The 9,591-nt window shown below is 41.7% G+C and overlaps 1 protein-coding gene and 1 long non-coding RNA gene across 2 annotated transcripts in view; both read right to left on the reverse strand.

The window, feature by feature from the left end:
• SEC61G (SEC61 translocon subunit gamma) overlaps positions 1-9,591 on the reverse strand; it is a 329,059-nt gene that overhangs the window by 88,778 nt on the left and 230,690 nt on the right. The window lies entirely within an intron of this gene.
• Positions 126-2,451, reverse strand: LOC142600770 (uncharacterized). The gene is made up of 3 exons (XR_012834330.1): positions 2,383-2,451; positions 1,953-2,100; positions 126-457 (listed from the first exon to the last, which is right to left on the reverse strand). It is a non-coding gene; the product is annotated as an uncharacterized LOC142600770 (long non-coding RNA).

The raw sequence follows: 9,591 nt of genomic DNA on the forward strand, positions 1-9,591 counted from the left end.
TGCAGCATTTCTTACGTAAAAACCTGAGTTTGAGGCTTACAGGATGACATGCACCGTGGAGCATTTGTAACTTTAATGCATTAAGATATTTCCTAACTTAAAACCAAAATAAAATCCATCTGCTGACACCACTTACTTCTAACTTCACTGTATCTAGCCAAACCATACTGAAATAATGCATAAATCTTGTTGTGGAGCCCATGGAAAGGGAGTGAGATCACTGGAAATTTAGCCCAGATTCAGTCAGTTTACTTGGTTGGCTCACAGACCCTGGAGACCTGGTTCAAATTGTGGCTGATGAACACTGTGTACTGTTATCCACATATAAATCGCCACATAAAAGTGCAATTTTTCTCTTCCCTCCATGAAGCTGTTCTTTATTGAGTTCTGTGGCACCTTTTTTTAGACGACTTCTGGATCTCATTGGTGAAAACAAGGATATTTGTATACAGGAAAGCTAGAAGAGAAATTTTCATGTTTGAGGGTGATCTTAAGAACTGAATAGGAAGCTCAGGTGGTAAACCGGGAGAAACAAGAAGTGACCTGTATCACCCAAGCCTCTGGGATTAAAAGTCAGGAAGTTACATGTTCTCCTGCCAGCTCAGACCTTCTGTTGGGAAGTAAAGTCGGTCTAAACTGTTCCCTTCTGTTGTTGATCCCAGCTCCTTCTTCCCACATTGTCCTTCCCTCGTGCGCACGTTTCTTTTCTCAGTTCTAAACCATCTGCAATTGAGAGAGGGGCTAGAGTAAACCCCCTTTATTCTTTTGCAGTAGGGATCAGGAACCGCATCAATGAACCAGACTCATGCATGTTTGAGTTGGGAAGAGTGACAGTATGGAGCAAGGCTGGGAACTCCCTTAGCTGCCACCAACTCACAGGACAAGGCCCACGGGCTGGTGCTCTGAATTGTCACCTACTTGTGAGCATGTTGTTTTATGTCCTGTCCCTACTTTCCCCCTCCCTAAAGCCAGAAGACCTTGCGCATGACCATCCATCTCTGAGATGTTTCGAGGATTAGATGGCTAATACCACTTCAGGCCAGGATTTCTCAAACCGATAGTAAGGCTTTTAATATTGACTTGGACCTGAGGAGTCCCAAAATAAGGCTCTGAATTTTAGAAGCGTAGTATGTTTGACAGTGATTGTATTGAAATAAATAGATTTGTGTTCACTTCCAGAAGCCTGGATGTGATTGAAAAAAACCCTACATTTCCTGATTGATTGAGCTTTCATGGTATTTACTGTCACTGTTTGCCCCCTGTTTAAAAGGGATGAAAGAAAAGTAGAAAAAGTATCCTGCATGAGCTTTTAAACAGATAAATATAAGCTTCCTTAAAATGGATTAGCATAATGTATTTAAAATTTCAGAGAAATACAAAGATTTTGGCATGCCATGCAAAAGATTGGTATTACTGTTAACACCTTTCATCCAACCCTGAAAAGCATGTTCTGTTATATGCTGTCTACTGATGACAAAACATCCACCTTTAAAAGTGAACTTTCCCATCTCTAATGAGAATAGTAATCAGAATCACTCCGGCACTCTCCTTGTTCCTATGCTCCTGCTTCTTACTGCATCCAAACCAAATAAAGATATTAATGAGGATTAAATCCAAGTCAAGTTAAAACCATAGTGGTTTTTTCTTAGCAATGCGTAGTTGGATTAATTTGTGAGACTGTTGTCTCTTTTTTTATCCTTACTACACTGTTTATTAGCTGATTGAGCTGTGCTTGTACTTGTGGCCAGAGACCAAGAATGGAAAACATAATCCTCAAGGTGCCTGAGAAATTTAGGATTGCAAGATCATTCTTGTTTTCCACACAAGCCCTGCTATAAGACTCATGATCAAGTGTCTGAAACTATTTGCTTTTGACAATGAGATAAAGATTTATTTTTTTTTAAATAATGAAAGAGATAATTAATATTTTGCTTAACAGAAAAAAGACCTACCTGACTTGCCAGGCAGAAAAACAAGCTGTTTACACTTGCAGAGGAAGGGAATATGTAGCTCACATGTTGTATCTCCATCTGCTGTCTTTACTTTGGTGAAAGGCATGTTTTACATGAAAAAGTAGTCCAATGTTTGGTCTTCCAATACCTGTAGTGGGGAAAGGGTTCAGCGATGTCTCATCAAGAAGAGCATGGATAGGCCTTAGATGTCTGATTAGTATTTGTTTGTATTATCATCTTTGGGAGTGTTTCTGTTATAAATGTAAGCACATCCTAAAGCAGAGCAGTTGTATCAAGTGTAAAAATGAGAGTCAAGTAACAACTTCTAATCAGTGCTGGAGTCATCTTAATGCAGGGCAGTAATTTGCACCTTTGGAGTGCAAAAATCAGAGCCTAAAAAAAAGGAGAGAAAGTTTTTGTAAAATGTTACCTCTTCACAATGTCTGTCCTTAGTCTTTGTTCTACACCTCCTGAAGAGCAGGGGAGCGGGAGATTAACTAGAGTGATCATCAGAGGAGAAGCAGCTACGTAGGGTGGGCTGGGGCTGAGGTCCGGTGAGGTGACGTGATGGTGCCCTGGGGCTTAACACCCTCCAGCTGTGAGTGAGATGTTCCCACGTGAGGGGAAGTAGCCAGCTGTCCTAGCTGATCCTCAGCAGAAAATCAGAGAGGGACGTTCACATGTTTATGTTTACTTCGGAAAAGGAGCGGATGGTATTGCACGTTATCTGTTTATCTTCCTCTTGTCCTTTTCTGTTGTTTCTTAAAGCATCCTTAGTACAGCTGCCCAATGTATCCTTTGCAAGTGAGAAAGATTGGTTCATCTGAGCACTGAACAGTTTCTTTTTCTCAGGTTTGCAGGAAGATGCTGGAGCCAATGGTTATTGGTGACTCCTAACATTTGAATTCATCTCCTGTTACTGCCAGTCAGAGATCAACAGAAAGCTTACATAGTGAGATAATTCAGTTCAAGGGGAGTTAAGCTCCTAAATACCTTTTCCAGGCTTTAGCTGTGTCTCAACTTCCCATTTGCAACAGGCATGCCTATCTCAAATGAACTGCAAATCTGTGATAAGTTATGAAACACCTAATTATTGTAGAGGGAAGAGGCATCTGAATAGAATGCGTAGCAGGGGTCTTGGAGACACAAGGTTATCTCCTTGTGTATGTATCTACTTCTTCCTTACTGGAGATCTTGCTAGTTTAAAAAAAAAAAAGAGAGAAAGTACTATGCCTGGACAGTTCATTATGCCATTAAAGTTACTAGAATTTTTTTGTGACTAACATTTTACAGATATTATGGAAAAAAACAAAATCTTTGTCATCTCCATGGTTCTAAGAATAATTTGGTGATTTAACTCCTTGGAAATATCTTTTCTTTTTCATCTGCTCATTTCCTCAGTCTTACTTTAAGAGAGTGAGTTTTCAAAAATATTCCAAGAAATGAAGCAATACAGGACAAATGACTGAGTTTTTGGAATGTAGCAGTGTATTTCTTTGGGAATCCTTGAAGCAGATGAAGTGATAGACAGAAATGTTTCACTGTAGCTTCAGCCTGAAGAACTAGTCATTTCAGAGCAGCTGGAGCATTGGCACAAGCTCCCATGTTATGTTTTTCTTTTAATCCATTCATGATCCCTCCCCAAACTATTCCATTCTTTGGCTTAGAATGAAAATAAGCTAATCCACTATGCACCTAGAAAAATATAAGGTCCTCCCCTTATGCAAGCCTCTATTCACGTTCATAAAACTTAACTAATTTGCTCCAACTAAGAATGCAGCCTTTAATCCATTATCCAACTACTAAAATGGAATAATCAAGAATTATTTATTGCCTAAAGTTCAGATGGACTTAAGAGCAAATGTACCACAAATCCTTTTTTTTTTCATTTATTTTATTTTTTTTTTTTTAATCCAGCCAGCAGTCTCTATCCTTCTAAGCTTTAAACTCGTTTTGTCTTCGCAGATTAGGGTTGACAAGGAAGTTAGCTTTCCAGCTGGGAGGCATGCTCCATGTTCTGTTCCTAAATATTTTCCATGGTTTTTGGTGTGTGTTTTATACTTGTGTTGTCCAAGTAAAAATAGCATGACACAGTGTAGTCATGCAACCTGTCTGAGGCGAGATTAGTTTCAGGGATTTCTTGTCCAAACTGTGTACTGCAGGTGAGAATCTTTTATCCCAAATGAAGGGCTGATCTTCATTTCAGTATTTTGCTCTTCATACCTGCGTGTTCACCACTGCTGCCTGAGGGTTCAGTAGAAAGCCACGACTTTGGAGGAGACTAGAAGCCTGCCTAAAACAATCAGAACTGGGCTGCTGTTCCTCTAAAGTCTGGATCATTTTGTGGGATAGAGTTTAAACAACATACATTAATACAGCTGATGCACTGGAATTAAAGAGGAAAAGCATGAAACCATGCTCACCATTGCTCGTTATTAATGATCATGTCTGTGTCGGTGGTTTTTTGCACTTCTGCCAGTTAGCTTTTGAAGTTGAACATGCCTAATGAGCTTATTTGAGGGAGGAAAGGCGACAATAAGGTATCAGAGAGAGCAGATCCATGGAAAAATAATGGTGATGGAAAACATGGTGAGTGGAAGGAAAGCAATTTTTAAGAGAAAGGGATTAGAGACCTTTCCTTTCTTTTCTCTTTTTCCCTCCTGAGGGTGGGGGAGTGCGTCCTTCAAATTTTCTGTGCACCACAATTTTTTCCATTTCAAGGCCAAAAAGGACCATTGCAGTAAATCAGTCTGATTTCCTTTGTAGCATTAGCCACAAAACTTCCCCAAAGTAAGCCTTGATCAAAACCATGTGTGGAGGAGAGGGCAAAAGGAGCTGTGCCGTGAAAAATCAGCTGTTCCTTCTAGGTGAAATGTCTGTGCTTCGTGTAGTTGGCACACCCTAACGCTTGAATTTGGTGTAACTGCAGAGCCCTGGTAGGGGATCTGCCACTCGGTCAGGACGGTGGCCACGTGCTGGGGCAGTGAGGCAGGAGGTGGCAAGGTAAGGGATGGTTGGCTGGGGTGCAGCCACCTGAGGCAGGGTTGTCCCTTCTTCTGTATGTGTGCGCATAGGTCTGTTTGCTTTCTGTTAACCAAACGATCACCTAAAATTACGTCATTGAATAGATAAAGCCATGCTGTGCTTAGATCTTGGTGGCTGCGTGCAATTCTGGGCCAACCCAACTCAAAAAGGCAGCAGAACTGGAATAAATATGGACAAGTGTAACAAGGGTTATCCCAGGTATGAGGTGTCCTCTGTACAAGGAAGAGTAAGTAGACTAGGACTTTTCAGGTTTGATAAAAGACATGATGTGGGGAAGCAGGTCTGTGAATTCCTCTATGGTGCAGAGAAAGCGAATGGTGGATCCTTTAACCATTTACATAGTTTAATATTTCTGTATTAAACTAAAAAGCTTGCAGTGAAATTATGGTGCAGCAGCTTTAGACAAAAGTGAAGAATGTTGTGGGTTTTTTTCTTTCCACAACACTTATGACAGTATTCCCATTACTCATTGCTGCAGGATGTATTGGAGTCCAGAACTGTAAACAATTTTTTAAAAAATTATTTAACAAGTCCATGAAGGCCTATTAGTGATTACCAAATGCTGTGGACCAGGGTGCAATCTACAGATGTCCTATGAAGCACTAATTTGCTAGTAGCTCAGAGAGCATTGTGATCACAATTAGTTTTGTGACAAAGACTTTACATAAATATCTGTTATATTTCATGAGTCTTTTACTTTGAGCTTCCACTGTTTGTACTTTTAAAACAGGACACTGGGCTAGACAGATCTTTCAGCTGAGGCAGTATGCCAGATCTTATGTTCCAGGATCTAGGGGAATTACTCCATACACATTTCAAAACCTTTCCACTGCTTTTCCCCCAAGAAAGAGGTGAATTTTACTAGTTTTGTGAAAATAAGGCTGACAATCTTCTCATTTTTCTTCTACGTTTTCATTTCCTTTCAGTGAATTCATCTGTTCAATGTCCTTTATTAAAAAAAAAAAAAAAACAAAACACCAAACAGTACTGAGGCTCAGAAACTTGATTCTAAGTAATTGCATGAAACCTGCCAGTCCACAAGGCTTGTTAAATACTTGTTCAAAGTAGATTTTGCAAAGTTAGGAGCATACCGGCAACTTGCTTTCAAAGATGGGACTTTTCAGCTTTCATAGGAAAGCTTCATGAATATTTCTTTGTGCTTCCTTTGGTGGCCTGAAGGATTAAAGCTAAGAGAGGCAAGGTTTCAGTCCTGGAAAAGCACTATGAACTGTTGAATTTGCAGGGTATTTTGAGATAGCGATGTGCAAACAAACTTTAAGTGAGGAGAAAAATATGGACTACCTGAGTAGATGAAGTACATATTTTTGGTTGCCGGCATAAACTGTGTATTGGCTTAGACCCCAGCAACTCTGTTGAACCCTCTTATTATATCTATCTGAATAAATACAAAGCAATGCCATAAAAAGTCAGCAGTGAGCCATTCTGATATAATGAGCTGCTCTGAATTTAAGGAGAATTTGGCCCACCGGATGAAGGTCTCCTTTTGGCACTCTGCAGCATGTCCGGTTCTGCTTCTCCCATCTGAGATTAAATGATATTTCCCCTACCCTCATTGTAGCTCTTCTTTTGAAGTTCATGAAGTGCGTTCCTGGGAAGTCCACAAAAATTGCAGGCGTGGACTCAGGTATCACTTTGTAGGAACAGAGTCCACATCATGGTTGCAGCTTCTCTAGTTATACTGACAGAGCATGCAGAGTAAGGAAATGTGATGCGGAGGTGTGTGCGGTGCCAGCAGCTCATGCAAATTAAATATTCAGTCCCTTTTATTTCACTTGTGTCAGTGATTTCCTCAGCCAGGCTTCAGTGGTTTTAAAAGTGCAAACCTGCTGCTTTCTTCATCGCTTGCAGGGCCGCTGGGACCTGCACTCAGCGTGCTCTATGGGACTCAGCAGCTGCTTAAATCGGAGAAGGCATGTGGCTGATTGAATCACCTGTCATATTGATTTATGGAGCTCGAAGGTCATTTCTTCGTGGCTTGTAAGTGATTTTCATTGGATGAAAAATATAAAAGGAGAAATTGTAGATGACCTCTTTATTAAGAAAAATGTAAAAATAATGAATAAAGACAGATTTTTTATTATTTTTTTCTAATTCCAATGGAGGAAAAAAACCTTTTTCCCATAATGGTGTGCATAGTTAAAAAAGAACAGGAAAAAGAAAGCCTCAGTCACCACTGACAATATCTTTTCAATATACTGATCTATCTAGTGATTTCCGACTTGGTGGTTAAACGCATTGTCACTCCTCTTCAGACTGAATTTAGGTACTTGCTCTGCAAGCTCTTGCCATAGGTTAAAAAAACAACCCACAACTGCTTTACCATGCATATGTAGCTGCCTGAGCTTTTTATTCTAGTTCTGATGTTGCCATTCTGTCATGCTAAGCCGCTCTCCATCATCTTGGAAAAGTCATGGAGAACAGGGCAGGTGCCTGAGGAGTGGGGGAAAACCAATGTCACTCCAGTCTTCAAAAAGGGCAAGAAGGAGGACCCAGGAAACTATAGGCCAGTCAGCCTCACCTCCATCCCTGTAAAGGTGATAGAAGGGCTCATTCTGGGGGTCATCCCTAAACATGTGAAGGAAAAGAAGGCTATCAGGAGTGGTCAGCATGGATTCACCAAGAGGAAATCATGCTTGACCAACCTCATAGCCTTCTCTGATGGCATGACTGGCTGGCTACATGAGGGGAGAGCAATGGATGTTGTCTACCTTGACTTCACAAAGGCTTTTGACACTGTCTCCCGTAACATCCTCATAGGCAAGCTTAGGAGGTGTGAGTTAGATGAGTGGACAGCGAGGTGGATTGAGAACTGGCTGAATGTCAGGGCTCAGAGGATTGTGATAAGCGGTGCAGAGTCTAGTTGGAGGCCTGTTGCTAGTGATGTGCCCCAGGGGTCAGTACTGGGTCCAATCTTGTTTAGCATATTCATCAGTGACCTGGATGAGGGGACAGAGTGTACCCTCAGCAGGTCTGCTGATGATACGAAACTGGGTGGAGTGGCCAATACACAAGAAGGCTGCGCTCCCATTCAGTGAGACCTGGACAGGCTGGAGAGTTGGGCGGAGAAGAACCTAAAGAAGTTCAGTAAGGGTAAGTGTAGGGTTCTGCACCTAGGGAGGAATAACCCCAAGCACCAGTACAAGTTAGGGGTTGACCTGCTGGAAAGCAATCTGCAGAGAAGGACCTGGCAGTCCTGGTGGAGAACAAGGTCTCCATGAGCCAGCGGTGTGCCCTCGTGACCAAGGTGGCCAATGGTATCCTGGGGTGCATTAAGAGCGTGGCCAGCAGGTCGAGGGAGGTTATCCTCCCCCTCTGCTCTGCCCTGGTGAGGCCACATCTGGAGTTTTGTGTCCAGTGCTGGGCTCCCCAGTTCAAGAAAGACAGGGAACTACTGGAGAGAGTCCGGCAAAGGGCTACGAAGATGATTAGGGGGCTGGAGCACCTCTCGTATGAGGAAATGCTGAGAGAGCTGGGTCTGTTTAGCCTGGAGAAGAGAAGACTGAGACGTTTATAAATATGTAAAGGATGGGTGTCAAGAGGAAGGGGCCAGACTCTTCAATGGTGCCCAGCAACACAACAAGGGGCAATGGGCACAAACTGGAACACAGGAAATTCCATTTGAATATGAGGAAAAACTTCTTTACTCTGAGGGTGACAGAGCACTGGAACAGGCTGCCCAGAGAGGTTGTGGAATCTCCTTCTCTGGAGATTTTCAAAACCCGCCTGGATGTGATCCTGTGCAACATGCTGTAGGTGATCCTGCTCTAGCAGGGGGGGTTGCAATATATGACCTCTAGAGGTCCCTTCCAACCCCTACCAATCTGTGATTCACCCAGCTAGCATCCAGCTCTTTATTTCATGCTCATTTTCAGCGCATAGCTTCTGGAGTAAAATGCTGTACAAGGAAAAGAAAGAGAAATCTGTTCTGTAAGAATACAGCAGGCATACCTGAGGTACTACTGTAAGAGATCTATTGCATTTTAATGAGGAATCATTTCTTTGTCTGGAAGAATTTATCTTTTTAAGCTTTTAATTGAAAAAAAAAAAAACCAAAGATGAAAGGCTAATAAAACATATTTTCATTTATCTTCATTACGTTAGTCTGAGTATGTCTGGAGAAGCCTTTTTTTTCTGGCATGCTAGAAGTCATGTGCAAGAGCAAACCTTGGCCTATTTGTTTTATTCTTTATAAAGACTTTTCCTCATGCCTTTCATTCCTTTCACCTGAGCAGGAATGTTGTTGATCGCATGGATAAGACTGAGAGCAAAACCCCATGAAGACCCACAAATGCTGAGTTTCACCCTTGGTCTCCAGGTATCACATGCATCAAATACTGCTTCTATTTTTATGGAAGCAAAAGCTTTTTCAATAGTGATGCTCCTGGTCACTGAGTAATACAGAAACCAAGGCAATGCCAAGGCTGTTACCTGTCAGGAATCCTCAAAATAACCAGAAATGCCCCATGGGAGACTCAGAGCTAAAATAAGTTAAAGCTCAAACTATGCAGAACAGAAATTTAAATCGCAGTTTGCAGAACTGCAGTTCTGGTACAAAGTCCAGGGGTTTTTCTGC

The sequence above is a fragment of the Balearica regulorum genome, chromosome 2, assembly GCF_011004875.1.
Source record: "Balearica regulorum gibbericeps isolate bBalReg1 chromosome 2, bBalReg1.pri, whole genome shotgun sequence".
NCBI classification, from domain to species: Eukaryota; Metazoa; Chordata; class Aves; order Gruiformes; family Gruidae; genus Balearica; species Balearica regulorum.